The sequence below is a fragment of the Cibotium barometz genome, chromosome 4, assembly GCF_041138505.1.
Source record: "Cibotium barometz isolate CiBa-2024 chromosome 4, ASM4113850v1, whole genome shotgun sequence".
Lineage (NCBI taxonomy): Eukaryota > Viridiplantae > Streptophyta > Polypodiopsida > Cyatheales > Cibotiaceae > Cibotium > Cibotium barometz.
The window spans coordinates 13,442,526-13,455,088 of NC_141049.1; positions in this window are offsets into that span (position 1 = coordinate 13,442,526).

Here is a 12,563-nt window from a genome sequence, read left to right on the forward strand (position 1 = left end):
CAAGTCATGGACAACATAATTCCTCTCATGTGTTCTGAGTTTTCTGGATTCATAGGCCACTGCATGACCTTCCTGCATTAGAGCACCGCCTAAGGCAAATCCACTGGCATCAGTAACTACCTCAAAGGGTTTGGTAAAATCTGGCAATTTAAGGACAAGGTTGGTTACTAAGGTTGTCTTCAGCTTGTCAAAGGCACTTTGACACATTGCAATCCACTGAAAAAGTGTACTTTTCTCTTGAGAAGGTTAGTTAAAGGGGATGCTATCTGAGCATACCTAGGTATAGAGATCCTATACCATCTGGTTAACCCTAGGAATCCTCTCACTTCCTTTACTGACTTGGGTTCTGGCCATTCAACTACTGCTTGGATCTTTGAGGGGTCAAGAGAAATCCCATCCTTTGACACTATGAATCCCAAGTATTCCACCTGGTCAACAGAGAAGGAACACTTGCTCTTCTTTGTAAAGAGTTGGTGTTTCCTTAGGATTTCTAGGACTTTGCGCACATGATCTTCATGATCTGCACAATTCTTTGAGTATACTAAGATATCATCAAAGAAGACAAGAACAAAATCATCCAAGTATTCTCTGAGAATATCTTGCAAAAGACGATTGAATGTCGTCGGGGCATTAATCAATCCAAATGGCATGATTGTGAACTCATAATGCCCATAGCGAGTATTGAATGCTGTCTTTGGAATGTCTTACTCCTTGATTCTGATCTGGTAGTACTCGGATTTGAGATCTATCTTTGTAAACATTTGGGTACCACTTAACTGATCCATAAGTTCATCAATCCTAGGAATAGGATACTTATTCTGAATTGTTAATTGATTCAGTCCTCTGTAGTCAATACAGAGTCTTAACAATTCCATCTTTCTTCATTTGAAAGAGAACGCATGCACCCCAAGGTGAGACACTGGGTCTGACGAATCCCTGCTCTAACAATTGTCTTAACTGTTCCTTAAGTTCTATGGCTTCAGGGACTAGCATTTTGTATGCACGCTGGGCTACTGGCTGAGCTCCGGGGGTTAATTTGATCTCATGATCTACTTCACGAGATGGAGGCATCTCAATCAGCTCTTCAGGAAATACATCTACATACTCACTTAACCACTCTGGTTATTTAGCTTTACATTTTATGTCTATTGGATTCATTTTAACGACATACACAGCTTGCCTCTTTCTGAGCCCTTTTAATAATTTAGAACCCTTGACTAATTGCAGCACTGGGGATCTGGAAATTCCAATTCCTTGAACTTTATTCCCGTGAAGGTCAAGGAAAGAGATGGTTCCTTTGTTACAAATGAATGTCAGCCTGATTCTTTTGGAGCCAATCCATTCCAAGGATTCAGTCATATATTCCCAGGGGTAGGACTGTGAACTAGCACTCTGTTACATTCCCATCTAAGCTAAACTGAATAAGGTTAGTCTCAAGGTGAGTGAAAAGAATCTTCCCACTGGCTAATTCCACTTGCATAGGTTTCCCTGATTTTTTATTTAGGACTAATTTACGTAGACATCCTGGGGAAATAAAAGAATGAGTACTGCCTGAATCAATCAAAAGCTTGAATTTCTTACCCTGGTACTATGCTAGAGTCTGGAGGACTGAGAATTGACGGTTATTCCTCTGATGCTCAATTGCGGAATAGATCTGTCCTTTCTCTTCCTCCACTTCCTCAGCTATGGTGACTGCTCTTGCTGTTGCAGTCTGAGGTGGAACTCTCTCTCTTTGGTTATTCCAATTCTGGGAGGGAGTTTGGAGACTGCTTTGCATGGAGGCTGCAGGCTGAGCTAGCACTCTTCTGGGGTTACCCTGATTTTGGCACTAGGGACCCTGATTGAACTGATATGAAGGAGTCTGTCTCGAAACTCTGGAACCCTGGCTTCCTTGGCCCACATAAGGAGATGGCGAATCCTTGAGTTGGTGCCCAAGTCCTTGACATCCGCCGAAGCATCTGTTTCTCGCTTTGAAGGTCTTCGCCTTGAAGGTCTTCCCTTTGCATTCTAGAGAGTGCCGGAGTTTCTGAGAATGTACTTCCGGGGGAAAGGTCTTCCTTCATTTCTAAAGCTTCCCGTCTCCACATTTTGGTTAGGACCTTGGTGTCTCTTTGGAGGCGAAAAGTTGGAAGAACTTCTTGGTGTCTGAAATCTCCAATATCTTCCCCGACATACTTGTGGATATCTTCGGCGACCCAGAGCAAGAGCAACGTATGTCAGCACCCTCTAGGATCCTTCGCAGGTCACCTAGTGCTTCACTCATAGGCGTTTCCTTGGTCCCTCATCCACTGTACTGGAAGCTCACCATTTTAATCAAACCGAGGCTGGTCAAGACCTCGGCCGACCTTGCTACGCAAGACGTCCTCCATTGACTCTCCGTCAGTAGTTGCAACTTTATCAGTTAGGTCTCCACGACCTTAATCACACAAGACGGTCAAAATGCTTCCCCAACATTCTTGACATAAAACAATCATTTACAAATAGGTCACAAATACAGTTTCTATAATAAACTCTCGTCTTTTCACATTATCCCTCATCAATCCACATTACTTATTCCACATTCCATTCATATGTGTACTCATTCTCATCCAATCACATCATTTTCCATCTCATCACATCAGATTCATTCACATCACATATCATTTATTCACATCCAAATTCACATGTCATCACATCTCATCCATTCACTCATATCGACGTCTCATCATTTCACATACACATTTGCATTCATTATTCCACATATACATCCACATCCATACATCCAATTCCATATCCGCATTCATACATACACATCCATACATCCACATCCACATTCATACATCCATATCCACATCCACATCGATACATCCATTTCCACATCCACATCCACATCCATACATTCATTTCCACATCCGCATTCATACATCCATATCCACATCCACATCCACATTTCATATCTACATCCATACATCCACATCCATATCTACATCCATACATCCACATCCATACATCCACATCCACATCCACATCCACATCCATACATCCATTTTCACATCCACATCCACATCCACATCCACATTCATACATCCACATCCATACATCCATATCCACATTCAACATTCATACATCCACATCCATATCTACATCCACATTCCACATTCATACATCCACATCCACATTCCATATCTACATCCATACATCCACATTCATACATCCATACATCCACATTCATACATCCACATCCACGTCCACATCCACATCCACATCCACATTCACATCCATACATCCATTTCCACATCCACATCCATACATCCACATCCACATCTACATTCATACATCCACATCCACATTCATATCCACATTCCACATTCCTACATCCATATCCACATTCCACATTCATACATCCACATCCACATCCACATTCCACATCCATACATCCACTTACATTTATCTAATTCATATCACTTCCATCCATCCATTTACATCTATCTTATTCCTATCACATCTCATCACATCTATTTAGAATGTAAGAGAATTCTAATTTTTTGATATAAAGATTCTTTACGCATCTAATTAGGCATAAAGATTCTTTACGCATCTAATTAGGCATAAAGACGACTTTAGTAGGAATAACACTTTTATAAAAATCCTTTTATGCATCTATTTATGCATAAATTCAATTTTAAGAAAAATAACACTTTCAAATTAAAAATAAACCTTTTATGCATTTTATTATGCATAAATTTCATTTTAATGAGAATAACACTTTCAAAATAAAAATAAATCTTTTATGCATCTATCTATGCATAAATTTAATTTCAATGAAGATAATACTTTCGAAATAAAAATAAATCTTTTATGCATTTTTCTATGCATAAAATTAAAATTGATAAGAATAACTCTTTTGGAATAAAAATAAAATTATTTATGCATCTTTCTATGCATAAAATCCAAATTGATGAAAATAACTCTTTTGAATTAAAAATAAAATTCTTTATGCATCTTTCTATGCATAAAATCAAAATTGATAAGAATAACTCTTTTGGAATAAAAATAAAATTCTTTATGCATCTATTTATGCATAAAATCAAAATTGATGAAAATAACTCTTTTGAATTAAAAATAAAATTCTTTATGCATCTTTCTATGCATAAAATCAAAATTGATAAGAATAAATCTTTTGGAATAAAAATAAAATTCTTTATGCATCTATTTATGCATAAAATCAAAATTGATGAAAATAACTCTTTTGAAATAAAAATAAATTTCTTTATGCATCATTCTATGCATAAAATCAAAATTGATAAAAATAACTCTTTTGAAATAAAAATAGATTTCTTTATGCATCTTTCTATGCATAAATCCAATTTAGTAGGAATTACATTTTTAAAATAAAAGAATTTCTCTTATGCATCTTCCCATGCATAAAAACTAAATCCAATGAAAAATAACTCTTTTAAAATAAAAACTTTCTTTTATACATCTATTTATGCATAAATTCAATTCTGATGAAAGTCACACTTTTATAATAAAATAATTTTTCTGCATCTAATTTATGCAAAAGTCCATTTATGAGATGAGAGTCACACTTTTAATATTAAAAAAAATCTTTTATGCATACAAATCATTTATGATAAAAATTACTCTTTTAATATAAAATAGTTTCTTTTATGCATCCATTTATGCATAAAAATCATTTATGATGAAAATCACACTTGTAATATAAAAAAATCTTTTATGCATACAAATCATTTATGATGAAAAACACTCTTTTAATATAAAATAATTTCTTTTATGCATCCATTTATGCATAAAAATCATTTATGATGAAAATCACACTTTTAATATATAAAAAATCTTTTATGCATATGTTTATGCATACAAATCATTTATGATGAAAATAACACTTTTATAATCAAAATAAAAATTACAATGTAATTCTAAAGAAAGTAACACTTTTTTAATAAATATTTTTAGTATGCATTTTTCTATACCTAGGATGAAAAATAACACTTTAAGAATACATATACGATGGGAATTACTCTTTTTGAATAATAAAAGGTAAAACTTATTTTACACAATTTTTAGAAAATTTCGCCATAACCTCCTTTGTATGGGTGACCATTTTTCAAATTTTAACTCTCTAAAATCAACTTGAATTTCACCAAGAGTATTTAAATCATTCTAATGTAAACATTTTCTACTTATTTAAGAAAAACATTATGAAAACTTGATTTTATCCAATAATCATTCATCTAGGATAAAGAATGGTCGGATTTACTAAAGAAGAGAGGGAAATGCCTTTTTTCAATGAGGCATAACATCATAATCATTTTAGAGAAGACAAAAATCATAAAAAAACCATAAAATGAAATAGAAAAGAGAAGAATCTCTAACTTACAAGGAGAATTTGAGAGCTTTCCTTTGGCTTGATGGTTTGAGGGATCTACTCTTGTTTGAAACAAGAGTGGCCACTAATCTTTAGAAGAGGGAAGGTCAAAAACTAATGAATTATGAGTAAATTCACAGTTTTTGGCTCTTGGGAGAAGCAAGGTAACAGTGCAAAAGACACTATTAAGCTTCAACAAAGGGGGAGGCTTCTATTTATAGGAAAAAGTGAGTCTCTAACCAAGCAAACTGATTCTAGAATTTTCTAGATCAGTTTTGTCAATTTTTGACCATTTTTGGGCAGTTTAGTCCACTTTTTGGATCTAGTTGAAACAAGAGAGAGGAGAGATAAAAATATCTCATTATTTGGGAGTTTAAAACTCTCCCACACATGTGAAATAGGCACCTCCTTCATGAGGGAAATTCCCCCATACTGAGGTGTCAAAAATGCATCATTTCTTCTAAATATCTCTCTTTTTTAACTATTAACCTTGTCCTTAGTCAACTCTTCATCTTATGTGAGTATTTACTCATTTTTGGGGGATTTTCCTTTTATTCTTCCATTTATCTCCTCCCTACATTTGGATGAATCTTATTGGTCCATAGGAACCTTAATTTAAAATTTTGAAAAAATCTTGACCCCTATAAGGCCTCTTGAGCAGATTATACTTGATTTCTAATGCACCTTTTGAAAATCTTTTTGAATTTCTGTTTTGGGAAAACTTATTTAAATACAAAGAGATATTTTTCCATCCAAAAATATCCAAAATGTGAATATCCTCTCTCTAGAATATTTTCTCTCTCAGGTAGAAACAAGATCTTTTATATTTTTTAAGAGAAATTTGACAACAGGGGAAGATACTGGACATCCTGGAGAGGAATCTTACAATGACGAGGCTTGAGATTGCTCACTAGTTTTTGCTTCAATCTCTCGTAACATGACCAAGGATGTACAATCACGTTTGCGGATGAGGCGCTTGACTTGTAGGGCAAAAACAACAGTGTTGGGTTTGGCACTAAAAAGGCCACAAAGTTCCAGCTCTCGATCATCATGATATAACTGGATTGAATGAGAACAAAAGCTGATCACTTGATCATATCGATACAGCCAAGATTGTCTCAGTATCATGTCATAATGTGACAGCGGCATCACTGAAAAATCAAGGTGATCTTGGTAATCTTGAATCCGGAACTGAAGTTGTTGCACCTTTTTGTTACAACAATTAAGGAAGGAACCATCAGCAAGCTCTACTTGAAAAGCATCCACAAAATGTCGGGTCTGTAGGCGCAGCTTGTGAACCAAAGAAGTGCCCACAAAATTAGTGGAACAACCACTATCCACCAGCACATTGATGGGATGGTCGCCAATGAAACCCAGAAGACTAAGGACCTGCTTGGAAAGATTTATCGGAACAGGGTTGGTACTTTGGCCATTAAGCATCAAGGTACTGACAACTTCAGGAACGCGAACAGAGCAAGCTATTTGTCTGTTTTTGTCTTTCACAGGAGGCGGGTCATGATCAGCATGGTGGCAACTATCCACCTGAGAATTGCGCTGAGTGTTGGAGGGTTTAGAGCTCTGAGGATATTCATACCACCGGTGATCGCCAGAACAAATTGTACAGAGGCCTAGATGACTAGGTTGGGATGAAGTGGCAGTCGATGAAGAGGTTTGCTGTCCTGAAGAGGTTTCTCGCTTGAAGTTGCGCCGATCATTGCTGTGAGATCCCTGTTCCCACCGTGCAACAGATTCGGGGTACTAGCAGCGGAAGTAGCACTTCATACGTGGGGCAGGGACCCACACTCGGGGCCACGGATATCCAGACAAGAGACTAATCCGTCAGTTTTTCAAAAACCGAACCCGGAAAAACTTCCCTTACCCGGAAAGCATGGGCGATTCCACCAGGATAACTCTTTACTCTAACGTAGTCAAGATCATTACTGATCAAACCGATCCGACTGCACCTCTAACAGTACTTGGTCAGATCAAGGAAGAAACTTGCACTTGGATCATTGGGATTAACGCTTTTTTCCCCATCAAGAGGCACAGCCGTTGATTCCTATCCATAGAACAATTTACTATCCGGGATTTACTTCATCTATCATAATAATAGAATTTAAATCTCGATTTATGGATCCATCAGTCTAGCCTAACCCCATCCAATCCCATGGGTTAGCCAACCGCCCAACCACTGTAGTGATGGGATCCAATTTGGAATTTGGTTAGGTTTTGTCCCGGGTACCAAGGAAAAGAGTTCCAAGGCCCCCTAGCCGGAAGTTCATGCAAACATAAAACTAGCCACACCACTTACACACCCAATATGAAAATTGCCTTTTTCTTAGCATCAGCTAACTTTAAAACAATCCTTTAATGAAACCATAGTACCACTGATCACAATCTTCCAATTTATCCAGTTGATTCATAATTTTCCATCATTCCTTCATCAGAGTATCTATGGCATCATTGGCAACTAGAACGCACCACCTGTCCACACAGGGGCCTTTTCAATAGTTCTTAGCCCATAATACTCGGCAATATAATCACTTATAAAAATCAAGATGGACTCTCGTTGAAGATCAGCAAGATCAACCAACAGATCCATATAAAGAGCCATGGACTCATCCATTGAAGACCAGCAAGGTCAATCAACCAGATCCATGCCCGGTTTCACGAAACAACTCTTACTCCTTGTTCCAATATCTTCCTCAACGCACGCGTGGGTATCCTGGGCGACCCAGAGCCCGAGCACCGTATGGTTAGCACCCTCTAGGATCCTTCGCATGTGACCTAGCGCTTCACTCATAGGCCGCTTCCTTGGTCCCTCATCCACCATACCGGAAGCTCACCATTTTAATCGAACCGAGGCTGGTCAAGACCTCGGCCGACCTTGCTACGCGAGACGTCCTCCATTGACTCTCCGTCAGCAGTTGTAACTTTATCAGTTAGGTCTCCACGACCTTAATCACAAGACGGTCAAAATGCTTTCCCAGCATTCTTGACATAAAACAGCCATTTACAAACAGCATTTACAAACAGTTTACAAATACAATTTCTATATTAACTCTCATTTTTCCACATTATCCCTCATATAATCCACATTACTTATTCCACATTCCATTTATATGTGTACTCGTCCAATCACATCATTTTCCATCTCTTCACTTCAGATTCCTTCACATCACATATCATATATTCACATCCATATCCACATCCATACATCCACATCCACATCCACATTCACATCCATACATCCACATCTACATGCTTACCTCCATTTTCACATCCTCATTTATACATCCACATCCCATATCCACATTCATACATACACATCCATATCCACATCCATACATCCACATCCACATGCATACATCCACTATCACGTCCTCATTCATACATCCACATCCACATACATACATACATCCACATCTACATCCACATTCACATACATCCACATCCACATTCCCATTCACATCTATACATCCACATCTACATCCACATCTATATCCACATTCACATACATCCACCTCCACATTCCCATTCACATCTATACATCCACATCTACATCCACATACATACATACATCCACATCCACATTCCACATTCACATCTATACAGCCACATCTACATCCACATTCACATCATCTATGCATATACATCTTCATGCATACATCCATTTTCACATTCATATATCCACACTCCCATCTCCACATCCACACATCCACATACATACATCTCTTATCGCATCCTATCTCTTCCCATATCTATTTATAGAATATAAGGGAATTCTTATATTTGATATAAAATTTCTTTACGCATCTAATTATGCATAAATTCCATTTAAGGATACTAACACTTTCAAAATAAAAATCAATCTTTTATGCATCTTCCTATGCATAAATTCATTTTAAATGAGAATGACACTTTGAATTAAAATTCAATCTTTTATGCATCTTCCTATACATGAATTCATTTTAGATGAGAATGACACTTTTAAATTAAAATCAATCTTTTATGCATCTTCTTATGCATAAATTCAATTTAGATGAGAGACATTTACATGCTTGTAGAGAAGGATAGGGAGATCAATTTGACAGTGTTGTTCTCATGTGTTTAAGGTATGAATACAGTGTTCTCATGTGTTTAACATATGAATATTTTCTATTTTGTTTATTTTTCCTTTTGTTTATAAACTCTTGTAGGGTACTTATGAAGGAATTTCTTCCAAATCAAGCCAACGAGGTATTCATTTGTGATCCCTTCGTTTCACCAACATTGATTAATATGAAGAAGAAGACCTCCAACTCGCATCCTATTTTAAGCCAATGAAAAATAAGAACATTTGTTTTGTTGTTTTACCGAGGTTTATCTCTAAGTGATGCTTCCTATGTGTTTACTATATGACATATGTGTAGAATTCTTTTAAGGATATTCGCTTTCTTAAATATTTCTTTTACTTTTTGCCAGTGGACACTAAAGTGCTTGTGTTATCAATATTCTGAGAAGAAGTGTTATCCTGTGGACTGGCATGCATGGGCAGATTAAATTGTAAGTAGTTCTCTTAATAGTTTGAATATTGATCTTCTTACTAAGCTTCATACTTTAATTTTTCTTGCTTTTTTGTATATAATTAGATATAATTTAAATTTTAATAATGCATGTAAGAGAACTTGCAGCAGCTATTGAAGACAAATATCAGAATTTGAAAAAAGAGGTAGAGTATAAGTTTCTAAATCAGCCAGTTGCTTTACAAAAAGATTCTACCTCATGTGGATGGCATGTTATTGCCAATGTGTGGGAATTTCTTTTGTCTAAGTATACCGAGATTGATAGGGGTTGTTGCAAGATCAGGGTGTCCAGTTTTATCTAGTTTATGTTGGACTGGGACAATGCTTGGAGAGCAAATTTTGGGAGGCAAGGTACTTAAAATGAGATCAAGCAAATAACAGAAAATACGCTTGTCCTTAAAATAACCCAATATAACTTAAATTAATATAAATTAGTCTAATTAATCAAAATTCATCAAAAATATGATGAAATGATAAACAAATGATCTTTCCATACTTAGAGTGATCCAATTTATTTTTCCATAGATGCACCATTACAAGTACACTAGTCCCTATAGGTTTTAGATGATTCACATCAAAAATGTAATTTTACTAATTAGATTATTAATATTTGCAGGCCTTCTGATAGTCTGGAAGAATTTTGAAAAAGAGATCATCAAAAATCCAACCATTGGATTTGTAATTTTAACTAACCAGCACATTCTACTAATGTCTCAGTATCTACCCACTCTTTTGATCTACAAGATTGAGGATTTTAAGTGGTAGCTATTATGGGTACAAAAAGTGGTAGCTATTATGGGTACAAAAAGTGGCATATATTATAGCACTTTAAAGACCTTGAAATATTTAAAGAAAATAGACAAATATCTTAAAAATTTCTCAAAAAATCAAGTTAAGCTTCATATTATGTGAAGATCTAAGGTACAAAGTGGGAATCTCATATGAGTTTATATGTAAAAGATATTAGCATTTTATGGAATCAGTTCAAATTTGGGACAGGGTGTATACATTGACTTTGTACCTAAGAAAATGAGGACTTTTGACTATCTAATGCTTAATCAAATTATGCAACTATATTTTCAACTTTGAATATGATGTTCCAACAAAAGAACTTGAAACAAAATTCCTTCATTTACTAGGAGAGATTAGCCACTAAAGGTAAACAAATGCCTGTTTTTTTACTGTTTACAGGGTGCCTGAGTGGACAAAACTGGGCACCCTGATCTTGCAACCACCCATAGCAGTGTAGGTTATGTGAAAAACCCACTATTTTTGCTATAAATCTTTACCCAATTTTTCAACTTATTTTCTATAGTTCCAGGTTCTTAAATCTAAGAAATTTGCTTAATTTGGTAGACTCTTGGATCTCATGAGTTTTGGATGTGGAGTGTTCGTGCAAGAGCAATCAATATTATTTTTAAATAATTTAATTACTCCTAAAGATCCAGAATCTCCACTCCTAGGTTAAGCCTCTCCCCATCTAAGAAGAAGAAGAAGAAAATGCATGTACATTCACCACTGAAGCATTTTATGTTTAAGCAAGGAACCCTACATAAAGAAAATGCATGTACATTCACCACTGAAGCATTTTATGTTTAAGCAAGGAACCCTACATAAAGAAACCAAGGGTGCTCCTTAGCAAACAAGGCACTCATAAAGAAACCAAGGGTATTAAACTAGGAAGTACCTCAAAGAGAAGTGGTCCTCAAGTGGGTGCTAAGAAGGGTGTTGTGGCAAGAAAGCTAGGAAGGAACTCAACTTTGCTGGTAAAAATAACTTGAAGCAGCCAAAGGAAAAGAAGGGCATGGAGACAAAGGTAAGGGACATGGAGACAAAGGAGGAGACCAAACCAGAGGAGATGGAGACAAAACTGGAGGAGACAAAATAGAAAGCTTCATTTCTCCCTATTTTTATCATTGTAAATATTTGTAAATCTAATTTTATCATCTTTTTTGTAAATATTGAGAAATCCTCTTCTCATTTTATCATGTTTTGTACTCAGAACACATTTGTACTTAAATTTTTCAAGGTAGGAACATGTTGAGTTTGTAATGGGCTGGCTATGGTTTTGAGATATTGTACCACAATTACCTTCAAATGTCATGTCATCTTGTGACTCGAGTACATATCTAAAAGGAAAATATTGGAACTCTAAAAGGACTTCATTGAAAAAACTCCAAATATTGTAACTCTAAAAGAACAACATAAAAATTTCCAAAGGCACAACAATCACAAGAAAAAACTTTTTACTGATAAATTACATAAGTAAATTTACAAAATTGGTTTGGTGGAGCCCAAGAGTCGAAGGAAAATATTATAATTCTAAACAAACTTCATAAAAAAACTCCAAAGATTTCTTATTAAGTCATGCTTATACCATAAGATTCCCAATCAACATCTACCAAGGTCTTCGACTCCATTCGTATTCGAATCTTTCTATTCTTCACCTTGAACTGTTCCATACTTATATCCTCACTTCCCATGATATTAAGGTGCTCCCTAATATTTAGGAGGCTCCAATGCCTACTTGCACTTACAATTTCCACCACACCATTAGGCAACCTAACGCATATGTCAAGAGGCAAAACAACTTGTTTACCCGCTTACAATGGGACCCAACTTGTTTACCC